Genomic DNA, 14,365 nt, shown 5'->3' with positions numbered 1-14,365 from the left:
TTCTCTTGAAGTTCTCAGTTATGTCAGAGGGTCTGGTTGAAAAGCTGGAGTTCATTTTGGTGGTGGTTGGTGATTTAGTCACTGAGTTCATTTGGCATCTTGTCAAATGCTTGTTCTTCATCGATTGAGATGGTCATATGGTTTTCATCCTTCAAGTTATTTATTTTTTATTAGTTAATTTATTTTTGCCTGTGTTGGGTCTTCATTGCTGCGTGGGGGCTTTCTCTAGCTGCAGCGAGCGGAGGCTACTCTCTAGTTGCGGTGCTCAGGCATCTCACTGCGCTGGCTCTTCTTGTTTTGGAACGTGTGCTCTAGGGTGCATGGCCCTTGGTAGTTGTGGCATATGGGCTAAGTTGCTCCTCAGCTTGTGGAATCCTCCCAGAGTGAGCATTGAACCCACGTCCCCTGCATTGGCAGGCAGATTCTTAACCCTGGATCACCAGGGAAGTCCAGCCTTCGTTTTATTAATGTAGTGTGTCACATTGATCTGTGGACACATCCCATCTTGTGTCCCTGGGATGACTCCCACTTGATCATAGTGTATGATCCTTTTGATATTTTGTCGAATTTTGTTGGCTAATATTTTGTTGAGGGACCTTTGTGGTTAAGAGGGATGGTGTCAGCACAGAAGATGTGAAACTAGGGAACCTGATGGACACAGGAGCCAGACAGAAACATAGTACCCCTCTGAGAGCAGGGAGGGGATTATTCCTGGTGTGGATTAAACATTGCCTTGTTGCTGACTTGGACATTCTCTGTTCTGTCTTTAGGCTGATGATCCAACCAGTCCATTCTGAAGGAGATCAGTCCTGGGTGTTCTTTGGAAGGACTGATGCTGAAGCTGAAACTCCAGTACTTTGGCCACCTCATGCGAAGAGTTGACTCATTGGAAAAGACTGATGCTGGGAGGGATTGGGGGCAGGAGGAGAAGGGGACGACCCAGGATGAGATGGCTGGATGGCATCACCGACTCGATGGACGTGAGTTTGAGTGCACTCCAGGAGTTGGTGATGGACAGGGAGGCCTGGCGTGCTGCAGTTCATGGGGTCACAAAGAGTCAGACACGACTGAGCGACTGAACTGAACTGAACCAATGGGTTGCACACATGTTTTGTCACCACCTAATGAGAGGAAAACCCTTTGAAAAAATTTGGGCTTTGTTTGACTGCTAGCAAGGGTGACTTATGAACATGCCATAGGTTGAAAACAGGAGAGAAATGTAACAATATTAATTTTGCTTGGCTGGGCTTCTTTGGTAATCTTCAAATAATTACAAAGGCCAGACCCCCTTTTGAAAGACGTTCAGCCTGCATTGCTGCTGTCTACCTGGTGACTGCATTTGTCTGTGCTCGGTCGTGTCCAACTCTTCGGGACCTCATGGGCTGTAGCCCGCCAGGCTTCTCTGTCCATGGGATTCTCCAGGCAAGCATACTGGAGCGGGCTGCCATTTCCTACTCCAGCGAATCTTCCTGGCCCAGGGATCCAACCCTGGGGTCTTATGTGTCTCTTATGTCTCTTGCATTGACAAGCAGATTCTTTACCGCTGTGCCACCCGATCGTTAGGTCTTTGGGAAGCATACAAGTGAGTCCATTTTCCTTGTGGCAATAGTCTATAACATTCCCCAGGGGTCTCAAAGAGAAATAAGCGTGTCTTCCAAAACATCCCAAAACTCAGTAACTGCTTATATTGTGTTGGCCAAAAAGTTCTTTCGAGATTTTAAAACTCAAAAGAACTTTTCGGCCAACCCAATATTATGAGTAAAGTAAAAACTCACCACCAGGTGGCAGTCTATCAGCGGAAATTACTTTCTCTTTTGATGAATCCTTTCTGGACTGAAAGTTTCTGGGAATATCAGTAAACAATAATAATATTAGCTAATCCTTTCCTTCTCCCATTTCCTCATCCTCCTTTCCCCTTAATCTATGCAGATGAAACCTTTAATTTTAAATCTTGTTTAATCCTTGCCTCTTAATATTAAAAAAAGGATGTATAGAAACACAAAAGCTAGACATGAAAAATTATGTCCCCCACTCCCCCCCGGCAAATTGTAGTCTTTTGTGCTTTAATGATAAAGACGACTATAAGAAGATGCATATTCAGTGGGCTTGACTTTCTGATATGTAGAGGATACTTAAAAATGTGGTTCAAATTTAGTTTGTAAGTATGTTCTCCCTCATGAATAAAAAAGTTCTATGCTTCTTTTCACATTTGAGATGAAGATGGAGCAGTTAGGAGAAATATATTTTGACTCTTTTATGAGGAAAATTTATTATGTGTCCCTTTTGAAAGAAAGGAAATTCACTGAGGTAAGGTCAATTTAATATATTTTTACCCAAGACTGGTTTGATTCTGGGTAAGGCCTGAATTTAGATGCTAACCGTTCAACCTCTAAAGCTTAGGTCCCCTCTGTCAGCTGGTAGCAGGGGTAGGAGCCCAGATGGTCTCTGGAGGGAGACTCAGGGAGGTTTCGCTGGCCCTGTCCCTCCTCCTCCTCTGCACCCAAGCTGTCAGGGTATCATTAGCCTAGACCAGCACTCTCGGATTCCAGCTTTCAGTGGTATTTCCACTGAATCCATCGGCCAAGTTCTTCTGGGTCTACTGGAAAGCTCCCATAAGTTATTCCAGAATCTCACTCTTTATTCCTGTGCCCATTTCTCAGGTCAGTTTGGCTTGTTATAACTAGATTATGTTAGCTCTGAAAGACATACCTACAGTCTACATTTGTAAAGGTGGGCCAAGCAGGTAAAAAACCACGCAAAACGCAGAGCAGTGTTCAGTTCTTCCATCTGTATTAAAAGAAGTAAAGATGTGTGCAGGGATATGCCTATATACGCGAATAGGTTATCTGGAAGGATAACAGTGATGTTCAGAATATTTATGTGGCTCGGCATTGACAAACAGGATGGCTGCTGGCCTTCAAGCTGGAAGGATGCTGGAGACCCCCTGGAATCTAAGCTTTAACCCATTAATGATTGGTTGAAATTCTGGGCAGGCAGCACTTTATGGGCTTGAAGCAGTAGCTACTTATCAACCTGAAAGGAAATATTTAAGAAATTTAACAACTCGCTAGTTGTTTTATACTAGTATATGACAGTAGCTATCAGTCATTTCTCCTGGCAATAGGGATTGAGGAAGGGAGGGACTTATTTTTCAACATGCCTTTTAGGGCTGTTTGAAGTTTTTGTTTCTTTTTTCCACTGAACCATGCACTTGTGGATAGAATTTCATTTTGTTTAGTTCAGGAGAGAAGTCCTGTTTTAAATTTGGTTGAGTATTCCTGTCTGGTCGTCTGACTTCCAGGATGTGCGCAGCCTCGGGGCCATCTTCTTTGGCAGCATCTTCCCGGAAGCTCCTGCATCCAGAGCTTTGCAGCAGCCCGCTCCGTGTCTGGCTGAACTCCTGCTCACCACCACCCAGTCTCCACCCCCACCCCCAAAGTTGTGTCTGAATCTCCTCTTGTTACTTATCTTGGACATCCTATAGCTCTGCCTATCAGACCCATTACTAACTAGTGCACATACCACTCTGCTTAATCTTGTGGCCAGAAAATAAGGGGTTTTTTTGGTGTTCACATAACTTTTGTGCATGTAGAAGGGGATGAGAGAGGATGAGATGGTTGGATGGCATCACCAACGCGATGGACATGAGTTTGAGTAGGCTCCCAGAGTTGGTGATGAACAGAGAACCCTGGCGCACTGCAGCCCATGGGGTCGCAAAGAGTCGGACACGACTGAGCGACTGAACTGAACTGAACCTCTGTTTCCTGCAGTTTTACCTACGCATCAGCGCTGCTGGTAACGGTTATTGTCTTAGTGGTGAGAACTCCCGTTGCACTGGCTGTGCTTCCACCCGCCTGCGGAGTGGGCAGCCCTCCCTCCACGTCTCCCCCAGTGTTCCTGGGAGGCAGGTGGTACCGCTGGTGTTCCCTCCCGTCTTTTCCTGTTAGTCTTCCAGCTCCTTGTTGGTGTCCCCTGCCATGAGGCCACTGGGGGGCAGTGTCTCCCCTCAGCCACTGTCACAGCGCTCTCAGCCAAAGTTGCTCTCTTGGTGCCTAAAGACACAGAAAAGCCCCTTCTTCTTGGCCAGTTTTTCACCCTTGTCTCAAAGTGACATGACTTGTATCCAGCGCCTCACCGACGCTACCCTCTCTGCCTGCAGGCTCTCTGTCCACAGGCTCAGAAATGAGTCTATAGAGCTTAGGCAGGGAGCCAAGGTCAGAGAGAAGACATTTTTTTCTTTCCCATGCCCCATTCTGCACCCCAGGACTGTTCCTTCCTATCATTCCTTTGTCGCAAGCACCTTCAAGCCATCCCTTCCCTTCGGTCTAATCAGCTCCTAACCAGGCCAACTGCTCCCTTAGATTTATCAGACAAAGTTGACTCCTAGTGGTGGGCAACACTGGCCTCAGGCTGACAGCCTGGCCACACACTTTCGAGTCACACTTATCTCCCTGTGTGGTAGTTATCTTTCAGGCTTTCTGCTTCCTCCATCAAACTGTGGGTTCCTACAGTGGGAGTCCCCAGCTCTGGGTGGTAGAGTGGTAGTCACCCTTGTCTCTCCAGCACCCAGGCCTTGCCCGTTACACGGCAGACCTTGATGAATGCTTTTGAGAGAAAAATCGAATTGCTGTTTAGCACAGGTACGCAAAAGGAAACAGTTCATCTTTCCCAAAGGGATACTCAGGCAACCCACGAAGAGGGAGGAAAACTCTTCTTAAAGGGTGTCCTCTGCACAGGCATGGAGAACAAGCTTGTGGACCCAGCGGGGCCGAACTGAGAGTAGCGTTGAAACATATACATTGCCTAGTGTGAAATAGACAGCTGCTGGGAAGCTGCTCTATAACACAGGGAGCTCAGCCCAGTGCTCTGTGACAACCTAGAGGGTGGGATGGGATGAGGGATGGAAGGGAGGTTCAAGAGGGAGGGGACATATGTATACTTATGGCTGATTCACACGGTTGTATGGCAGAAACCAACGCAACTGTGTAATCATCCTCCAATTAAAAATAATTTTAAAAAGGGGGGAGTCATCTATCCTGCAAAGTAGCCGTTCAAAGCTCTTTAGGCTCCTGGGGTCCTCAGGCGGAGAAGATCCAGGGTTAGAGCAGCACTTGGGGGAGGCTTAAGCTGATCTTGTTTTAAGAAAATAACATGTCACAGCTGTGTGACTAGTTGCATTCTGTACCTGCCGATCCAGAAAACAAAGACAAAAACAGAAATGGATACAGTATGGCAAAGCATACTGATCAAAAGGGGGAAAAGCAAATGACACACAGGGACAGAGTATTTTATTTGCATCATCCCTAGTTCAGAGAAATAAGATTAACTCTGTGCCCCATTCATCTACATGTTTATAGCAGAGGTGAAAGAGACAGACTGAGGAATGGATTTGTTAGTGCCGCGTATCGGGTGTTTCTTCACTTATTATTTAGTTGAATAAGTCTGAAGTCATGTGATAGACCATTAAGCATAAACAATCCCTCAACCAAGAAAGATAAAGAAATTGTGTAACTCCCTGACTTTGTTCTCTAAGAAGAAAACCCATGAATCACCGCTGAAGCAGACACTCTTTAACTAGTGTATGAGACAAACAGAGGTGTTTGTTATACTTATTATGATAATAATAATTCTTAACACTTCCTGTGAGGCATGGCACTTGCAGAAATTGGGAAAAATGAGAATATTTCAACAAGCCTATGGACAGAAGTAATATTACAAATAATTACAGTCACTGAAGTAACTTCAGAGATGAGAGTTTAGTTTCAGGGAGAGAGGTTTATTTAGCTATTTGTTAACGATAACAAATAGCTAAATAGCTGGTAAGAAGTCTCTTTAATTTCAAAGCACGACCTCTCCTCTACGCAGTGATGCCTGTCCCGTGGGAGGATTTTATCTTGTAAAATCTTTGGATGAAAAACATCACGTGATCTAAAAAATGGTGTTATCTGGTGACATGTTTTGATTTCCCTATCCTACATATGTGGAAAACCTAGGTAGAGAGAAACGAAATGACTTGGTCGGTGATGAGGCAGTTTGAACTGAAGGATGGTGGCTGGAATGACCATGGGCCGTGTTCTGTAACCCAGCACCTTCTCTGTTTTCTTCTCCAGGCTCTAGATAGCTCAGATGCTGGCTTAAATAAGCCCATCAGAAAATCAACCAGTCTCCCAGACCCCCCACCAACCAGTAAACCAGCCGGCATTTGTCAAAGGCCCACTTTGTTGCTCCTGGAACAGTGTTTGGGGCTGTGGGAAACTCCAGAGCAAGACCAGACACGGTCCCTGCCACCCTGGTATTCGTAATCCGTGTGGAAAGACAAGGCAAAAATACATGACAGAATTACAGAATCTGACAGAATGTAATAGAGTGCTAACTTGTGTGGTGGAGGCAATTAGAGAACAAGACAGTATATAATAAAGTGCTAATTGTGTGGTACAGACAATAAGTATAATAGAGTTCAGTGAAGGGATGGATGAGTGTGGGCTGTAGTCTTCAGGGAGGCTTCTCATCATGTCAGGCTGCCGTTTCACCCAGTGCATGATGGGAAACTGAATGTGAAATAGGAGATGGAATAGAGCCAAATAACTGCTGTACCCTGGCACCTCCCCTCGGGCTGGGTGAGGACAGAAAGAGAAGGGGTTCTTTGACAGGTGGCATCCTCCATTAAAAAATATTCAAATAGAGAAATGCTTTCTTTTCTTTATTAGTTGTGCTACAGAAAATTTCCTCAGAAACAGAAAATCATACTTTTGTTCTATGTTTTTTGGCTGCACCCCGAGGCATGTGGGATCTTAGTTCCCTCACCAGGGATTGAACCTACGCCCCCTGCATTGGAAGCATGGAGTCTTAAGCACTGGACCACCAAGGAAGTCCCCGTATTTTATTTTTTAACGGTCTTTGCTCCTGTGACAGGTTTGTTTGTTTGTTTTTGTTTTTAAATTAATTTTATTTATTTTTTAGCCTTACTGCATAGCATGTGAGAAATTAGTTCCCTGACCAGAGATCAAACCTGTGCCCCTGCATTGGGAGCAAGGATTCTTAATAACTGGACCATCAAGTGAAACTCCCTCAGTCGTGTCCTACTCTTTGCAACCCCATGGACTGTATAGCCTGCCAGGTTTCTCTGTCCATGGGATTCTCCAGGCCAGAATACTGCAGTGGGTAGCCGTTCCCTTCTCCAGGGGATCTTCCCCACCCAGGGACCGAACCCAGGTCTCCTGCATTGCAGGAAGCTCTTTACCGTCTGAGCCACCAGGGAAGCCCCAGACCATCAAGGGGGTTCCTAAAGTCTTATTTTAAATTGAATAATGTTTTACATGTACTAAGAGATTCAGTGTTTATAGGACTGTGTTGTAAGTCCTTTTCATTAATAAAGAGTACTTTCACGTAATAGATAATCTTCCTAGTTTATACAAAATTCCTTAAAGCAAGCAAATAGATGCTCTTGAATGCTGATGGGACTGACAAACATATTGCAAGGTAATTTGGCAATGTGTCCCTCAAATCTTGAAAATGCGTTTAGTCGTCAGCTTATCAATTTCACTTCTGGGAATTTATTCTAAGGAAATAATTATGACTGACTGCAAGGATAACTTTTCTACAAGAATAAGTATTGCAGAGTTGAGAGAAATTGGGGACAACCTAAATTTCCTCAAATAAAGAACTAATGAAATAACACACATTTAGAAAATGGCATGTGTAATTACTAAAATGCTCTAGAAAAATACTTAATATGGTGGGAAATATTCACAATATGTAGCTAAGTGGAAACAAGCAAATTCTACATCTTCTAGAGTAGGATTTCATTTTTGTTAAAAATGTTTTGTGTAGAAAAATTTATCAGAGTGGTGGAGATATATGGATTTTCCACTTCTTTATGCTTTTGTGTAATTTCCAAATGTTGCCCAAGCTACATGGTTTGCTCTGATGTAAAATATGTATTAAAAGTCTATGATTTTCTGATTTGATTTATTTTGAGAGTTTGAGTAGTCATACTTTGGACTGTTATCCTGTGAGTCTTTTAGCATGGGGTAGACCAGTCCTACAGGAATTCTACAGACCTAGGGGCTGGAGGTGGAGGTGGAGGTTGTTAGAACTGAAGAACTCGTGCAACAGAGGAGTTCTGGGCTTAGAGACACACATCAAAAGCACTATTCCATTTTCTTTTGAGTTATAAATAATTTCTATTTAGCAGAATATGTACCTTATTTCTTGAACTCATATCAAGTAGGAGACGTTTTGGAGGTATGCACATTTTTTTAAGCCCTATGCAACATGAATTTTTAACAGCAAAACCTTAAAGGGGGCAGAAAGCCTAGGGCATAAATCAATTTTTAAGGTGTCTGAAATACTGAGAAAAAAAAAAAAAGAACAAAACAAAACACACCAAGACAGAATTGAGAAGTTGTGTTGTATTTTAAATGTTTATCTTGAACAAATGCCTGAACACAGAGTATAAGAACAGAAAGTAAAATTTCATTTGGAGATAGATCAAAGGCCTGAATTTGAGAATTTTGGTATTCACCAATATGAATATGAATATGAATATGAATATGAGGTCGAAGGCAAATTAGGCCCTGCCTTGAAACCACATGGAGGATGTGGAATTGCTGGAAAAAAGGCCAGAATTCTGGAAAGGATTTTGGAATTTTTGGTCCACGGGATTTTCCATGTCTAAAGTCAAAACAAAATACTCTTTTTCAGTTCCGAGAACTTGGTTTAGAACTGTTTTGAAAGGGGCCTTTCTCTGAAACATTTCAATACAAAAGTACTTTATTTTCTCATCCTATGACTCGGTGTCTTACATTTTTTAGGTTTTGACTAATTTAAGGTCTTAAAATATACTTGTTTGAACCCCGTTTAGTTAATAATTTTCTATTTTTACCTCACCATCTAGTGTCTCATCTTCAGTTGGCCCAGTGAAAATAAAACCCAGCAAAGTCAAAATTTTGCTTCCTTTTCTGTGTTTCCCAAATATAGAAGAAACCTTTGGATACCCAGGTTTGGGGAAAGTCAAACCTTAGCTAAAACGGGGGCATGTTTGTCCCCCTTTTGAAGAGTGCATCCCGTAGGAATAATTTCTTTTGCTGAGATGGGCAGCATCCCTGGAGTACAAGTGAGGGCTTGTTCCTGCACATTCCCTTGTCTTTCCATTAATTTGGGTGAATTAACCCTCTGTGCTCCAGGCTTTCAATTGGATGGCATCGCACATTGCTCTGCTGGAGGGTGAGAGGCATACAACGAGTAATTAAAGCATTTCTGACGATGGCCAACATCTGACATGGACGAGTCTCCTCTCCCCCTACCTGTGTGTAGAGGTCTGGATAAAACATGTCAGCAGGTAAAAATATGTATAACCAGTATTGAAAAGGTAAGTGAAACAGTTTAGTTCTCATTATGAGAAAGGAACTCAGAGTCAATGTGTTAACTGTAGCTAATATTCCTGGACCTGCACCTGTGTCCTAGAATCTGGGGCTGGGGTGCTGAGGCTCATGTAGAGACTGGATATGTGGCCTCAGGCCAGTTTTAGGCAGGGTGGCTAAGCTTATCAGGTTTAGCAAACTAAAATACGGAATACTCAGTTACAGTTGAGTTCCACATAAACAATGAACATATATATTTATATTTTGGTATAAGTATGTCCTAGAGTTGAATGGTACATACTTAAAGTAAAAAATGTTTATCTGAAATTCAGATTTAACAGAGTGTCCTGCCAAGAGATTTCATACCACTTGAGTGAAGTAAGTCCAGCAAAGAACATCAAATATCATATGATATCACTTATATGCGGAATCTAAAAAGAATGAGACAAATGAACTTATTTTCAAAACAGAAACAGACTCACAGAGAATGAACTTTTGGTTACCAGAGGGGAGGGGTTGGGGGCTAGGGACAGTTAGGGAGTTTGAAATTGATGTACACACTGCTGTATTTAAAATGGATAACCAGCAAGGAACTCAGCTCAATGTTATGCAACAAACTAGATGGAAAAATAATTTTAAAAAGAACTGATACATGTATATGTGTATACACACACACACACACATATATAAAATAATCACTTTTTATTTTTTGTACACCTGAAACTAACACAACATTGTTACTCAATGGTATTCCAATATGACATAAAAAGGTTTTTAAAAAGATACCCTAAAACATGGATAGAAAGCTACTTCTCCCGCATGTAAGATGTCAAAGGCTGCTAGAGTGGCTCTGTTATTTTCAATCTGTGGCTCTATTTCAGGATCCCCCATGGCTTCTTTAGCTCTGGCCTTCTGGTCTGCACCCTAGGCAGGGGTGGTGGTGGGGAGATTGCAGGGAAGAGAAAAGGGGCATGGATGCCCATTTCCCTAAAAGCACTATGCGGACGATACAACCATCACTTCTCATATCAGAAAGCCATTAGGGAGGCAGGGAGAGGTTCTCCACCCTTTTTTTGATGAAAAATAATGTGTGCTTAGTCCCTCAGTCATGTCTGGCTCTTTGCAACCCCTTGGACTGAAGCCCACTAGGGTCCCCTGTTCATGGAATTCTCCAGGCAAGAATACTGCACTGGGTAGCCATTCCCTTCTACAGGAGATCTTCCCAACCCAGGGACCAAACCCAGGTCAGCTGCATTGCAGGCAGATTCTTTACCATCTGATCCACCATGGAAGCCCAGAAATCTATATTCAACAGAATTATCATAAAGAATGAAAGGGAAATAAAAGTATTTAACGATAAATAATTAAAAAAATAGATTTTTGTGGACAAAACTACCAAAGCATATTCTTTGGTAAGATAGGCATTGGATATGTGAGATGCAAGAAACGATGGAAAGCCTCCCTGTATAAGTCTTGAATTCAACTGCACTTAAAACTGCATCTCAAGAGACTTTCCTGGTGGTACAGTGAATAAGAATCCACCTTCCAATGCAGGGGACACGGGTTCAGTCTGTGGTCCGGGAAGATCCCACATGCCACGGGCAACTAGGGCCTGAGAGCTGCAACTACTGCACCCACGTGAGCTGCAGCTGCTGAAGCCCGTGTGCCTAGCACCCGTGCTCCGCAACCAGAGAAGCCACCGAGATGAGAAGCCTGTGTGCTGCAATGGAGAGCAAGCCCTGCTCGCTGCAACTAGAGAAAGCCCAAACACAGCAACAAAGACCCAGTGCAACCAATACATAAATAATTTTTAAAATCTCAAAATGTGTAAAGAAACAATGTGATAGGATCATAAGAGGAGAGGTACCATAGAAAGCACGTCAGATCAGAAGATCTGGGTTGTGGCCTCTGCTTTTTCACTTTATATCTCAGAACTTCACGTTAGGACTAGGTATTTCTATAATTTATTCTACCTTCAAAAAAACAACAGCTACTCAACTCTGATTCACCAGTTTTACATCCCTGTGGTGTAACTTTCCTGGTTTATAATGTGAGTTTTGGATTATAACAGTCCTGCTTCAAATCTTTGTTCTGTCATCGTTTAACTTTGTGATCTTGAGGAATTTAACCTCTTAAAGCTTCCATTTCCACATCTGAGAAATAGAAAAATAGTTGTTCTTATGTAGAGTTCTCTAAGCAGTAGAAGCTGACTCCTGCTGAATAAGTGGAAAAGCATTTTATTTAAAAAATACTGGGTGGATCACAGACTGTTGAGTGAACTGGAAAACTGGACTTGAGGATAAGCCTGGAGGAACAATACCACAAACCAGGACACAGATCTAATAGAAAATTGCTGCTGCTGCACAGCTGCTGCTTTTACATCAGAAATACACCATTGCAATCCCTGGGAAATAGCCACAACTGCTGCTGCCTCCACAGAAAGCCAGAGCATCTGTTCTTGCGGCTTACTTCTGAATCAAAGTCTTATCATGGCACCCCTGATTGGTTTTAACTAAAGCACGTGCATGAATCCTAGCTGCCAGGAAGGCTGGGAATTTGCATTCTTTCTTATGTTGGAATGGTTATGATCAGAATTCAGTTATTTTCCCAAATAAAGAAGGAGACTCAAGAGCTAATAGACTGCCATGAATAGGATAGATGCCCATGATCATTGTCTTAATGTTTCCTGTCCTGAATTTGAACGCCCTCCTATGTTTGGGGGATTTACCTTTTTGTAAGTCTTTCTAGGTGGAGAATCTTCCTATGGCAAAAGCCAAAAAACAAACAAACAAACAAACAAAAACAACCAACAACTCCAGATACCGGTTTGCTTGAAATGTTGACATGAGACAGTATTTGAACATGAAACTGAAGTTCTTGTCCTATGCTTTATGACCCTAAGAACTAGGGGCAGTTTGGTAGTGTCAGGAAGGAAGAAGTTTTCCTTTACCCTTCTAGGTTCTTTTGGCTGATCTAAAAAACTATGTAGATAGGAGACAGATTAACAGAGGAAGTCAAACAAAATTTTCGTAACATGTGTACATGGGAGAAACCCAGGAAAACTCTATAACTCACCAAAATGGCCAAAGCCCTCATCATAAATTCCATTTTTAGCTAAAAATAAAAGAGGATGTTGGGGGTAATGGTTTGGACCTACAAAAGGGAGGAAGGCTATGTATATGGAGGTGGAAAAGCAGATATTTGATAAATAAATGTTTGCAGGGCATACGGAGACAGTGGGATACAGAGAGGAATTTTTATGAGCAGAAATTTCTCAGGTTCCTCCTTAGTTCATACTACAGGTATCAATAATGATGACAATGCCTTCCTGGAATTGGTCTTCTATTTACACTCTTTTAGGCTGTTAGGGAAAATTCAGTGGTTCTTCCTGAATCTTTTAGGCCTGAAAAATAACGAGCCTAGATTAATTTTCATGCCAAAGAGGCACAATTTGGGGTGGCAATTTTTGCTCCCCTACTATAGTCATTCTAGTAGTAGGGTGTTGATGGCTATGATAGTCAGTGTCCAGTGGCTAGGAGCAATAATGACAATAGGGTGCGGAGTCCACAGCCCTTATCATGAGGAACATCTTTTTCCTCATCTGAAAATGGATGCACCTTACTTTAGAGGGTGTGCGTAAGAATTAAGTGAGAATTGTATGTGAAAAGGACCCCTGAGAAGCATCTATGCTCTATACATGCAGGCATTTTCCTCTTCCCCTGTCAGTCTTGGGAACATAGCATAATGTTTGGAGTTGCAGAAGAAAAGGAACAATCCATTTAAACTTTAGGAGTATAGATAATAGAAGTAAGAGAAAACAAAGGCTATGTGTTCAGTTGACCACCATGGATTGAAAGGTTATAAATGCAACTCTACATTAGCTCACTGGGGAAAATGAGAGGTCACCTGTTTTGACAAGCCAGTTATTCTATCATTATATTACCTGCAACGTGCAATGGAGATGTTTGAATTCCAGCTGTTATATGTCTTTTGAGTAGATTCAGTTGAAGCTCCACATAAGGCTGATTCAAAATTCTCTGGCATATTACAGTTACTCTCAGTTAAAAAAGAAGAAAACTCAAGACATCTCTTTGTCAGAATCTCACGTGATAAGAATGTACAGTTAATACACCAGGGGTTTTCATTTTGTTTTTGCTGTTCTAGCCACACAGAGTTGTATCCCTGTCTAGTATTTGTGTATGTGGTTGCAGTTTCCTTTTTGTAGTGTGTGGATGGAGAATGATGGCCGGGGGAATCTTGAGTCCTTCGGGGCTGGGTCAGTGGTCAGCCAAATTTTAGAGAGAGAGAGAAAAAAAAAAAGCCCGACAACTGATTTATAGCATTTGTCAACTGCCAGGGTTAAGTACATGCACTATGGCTAACTTAAAGTTACCAACATGATATCACAAAACACAAAACTGGGAAGAGATACGCAAAATAAGTTCTTGTTATCTTGAGGCACCAGCTCCCAATACACACCACTGCAAGTTGGCATCTTAAATGTTTGCTCTCAAGGTAAAAGATTACATAGGCCATAAATCATACTGTATAACTGAATAAGTTTCAAAGGTATAGTAGTCAAAAGAGGAGGTCCTATTAATGTTTTATCCCAAGATAAAACCTTTAAACCTCTTGTCCCTCTAAACTTCTTAAAAAGTTGCTAATTTAAGTTAAATGAAGGCAGAGACCTCTCTTCCAACCCGTAGAGTGAAGAAGATGGAGAGGTTTCTGTTCAGGGTGGGAGCTCTTTCCATGAGTTCTTGAGTGAATGATTCAAACATATTGAATCATTTCTTACATTAAAAAAAAAAAATGTTTGGAGAAGGCAATGGCAACCCACTCCAGTACCCTTGCCTGGAGAATCCCATGGATGGAGGAGCATGGTAGGCTGCAGTCCATGGGGTCGTTACGAGACAGACATGACTGAACAACGTCACTTTCGCTTTTCACTTTCATGCACTGGAGAAGGAAATGGCAACCCACTCTAGCATTCTTGCCTGGAG

This window comes from Capra hircus, chromosome 16 (assembly GCF_001704415.2).
Source record: "Capra hircus breed San Clemente chromosome 16, ASM170441v1, whole genome shotgun sequence".
Classification (NCBI taxonomy): domain Eukaryota; kingdom Metazoa; phylum Chordata; class Mammalia; order Artiodactyla; family Bovidae; genus Capra; species Capra hircus.
The sequence above is the reverse complement of the archived record's forward strand: the minus strand, read 5'-3'. Positions refer to the sequence as shown.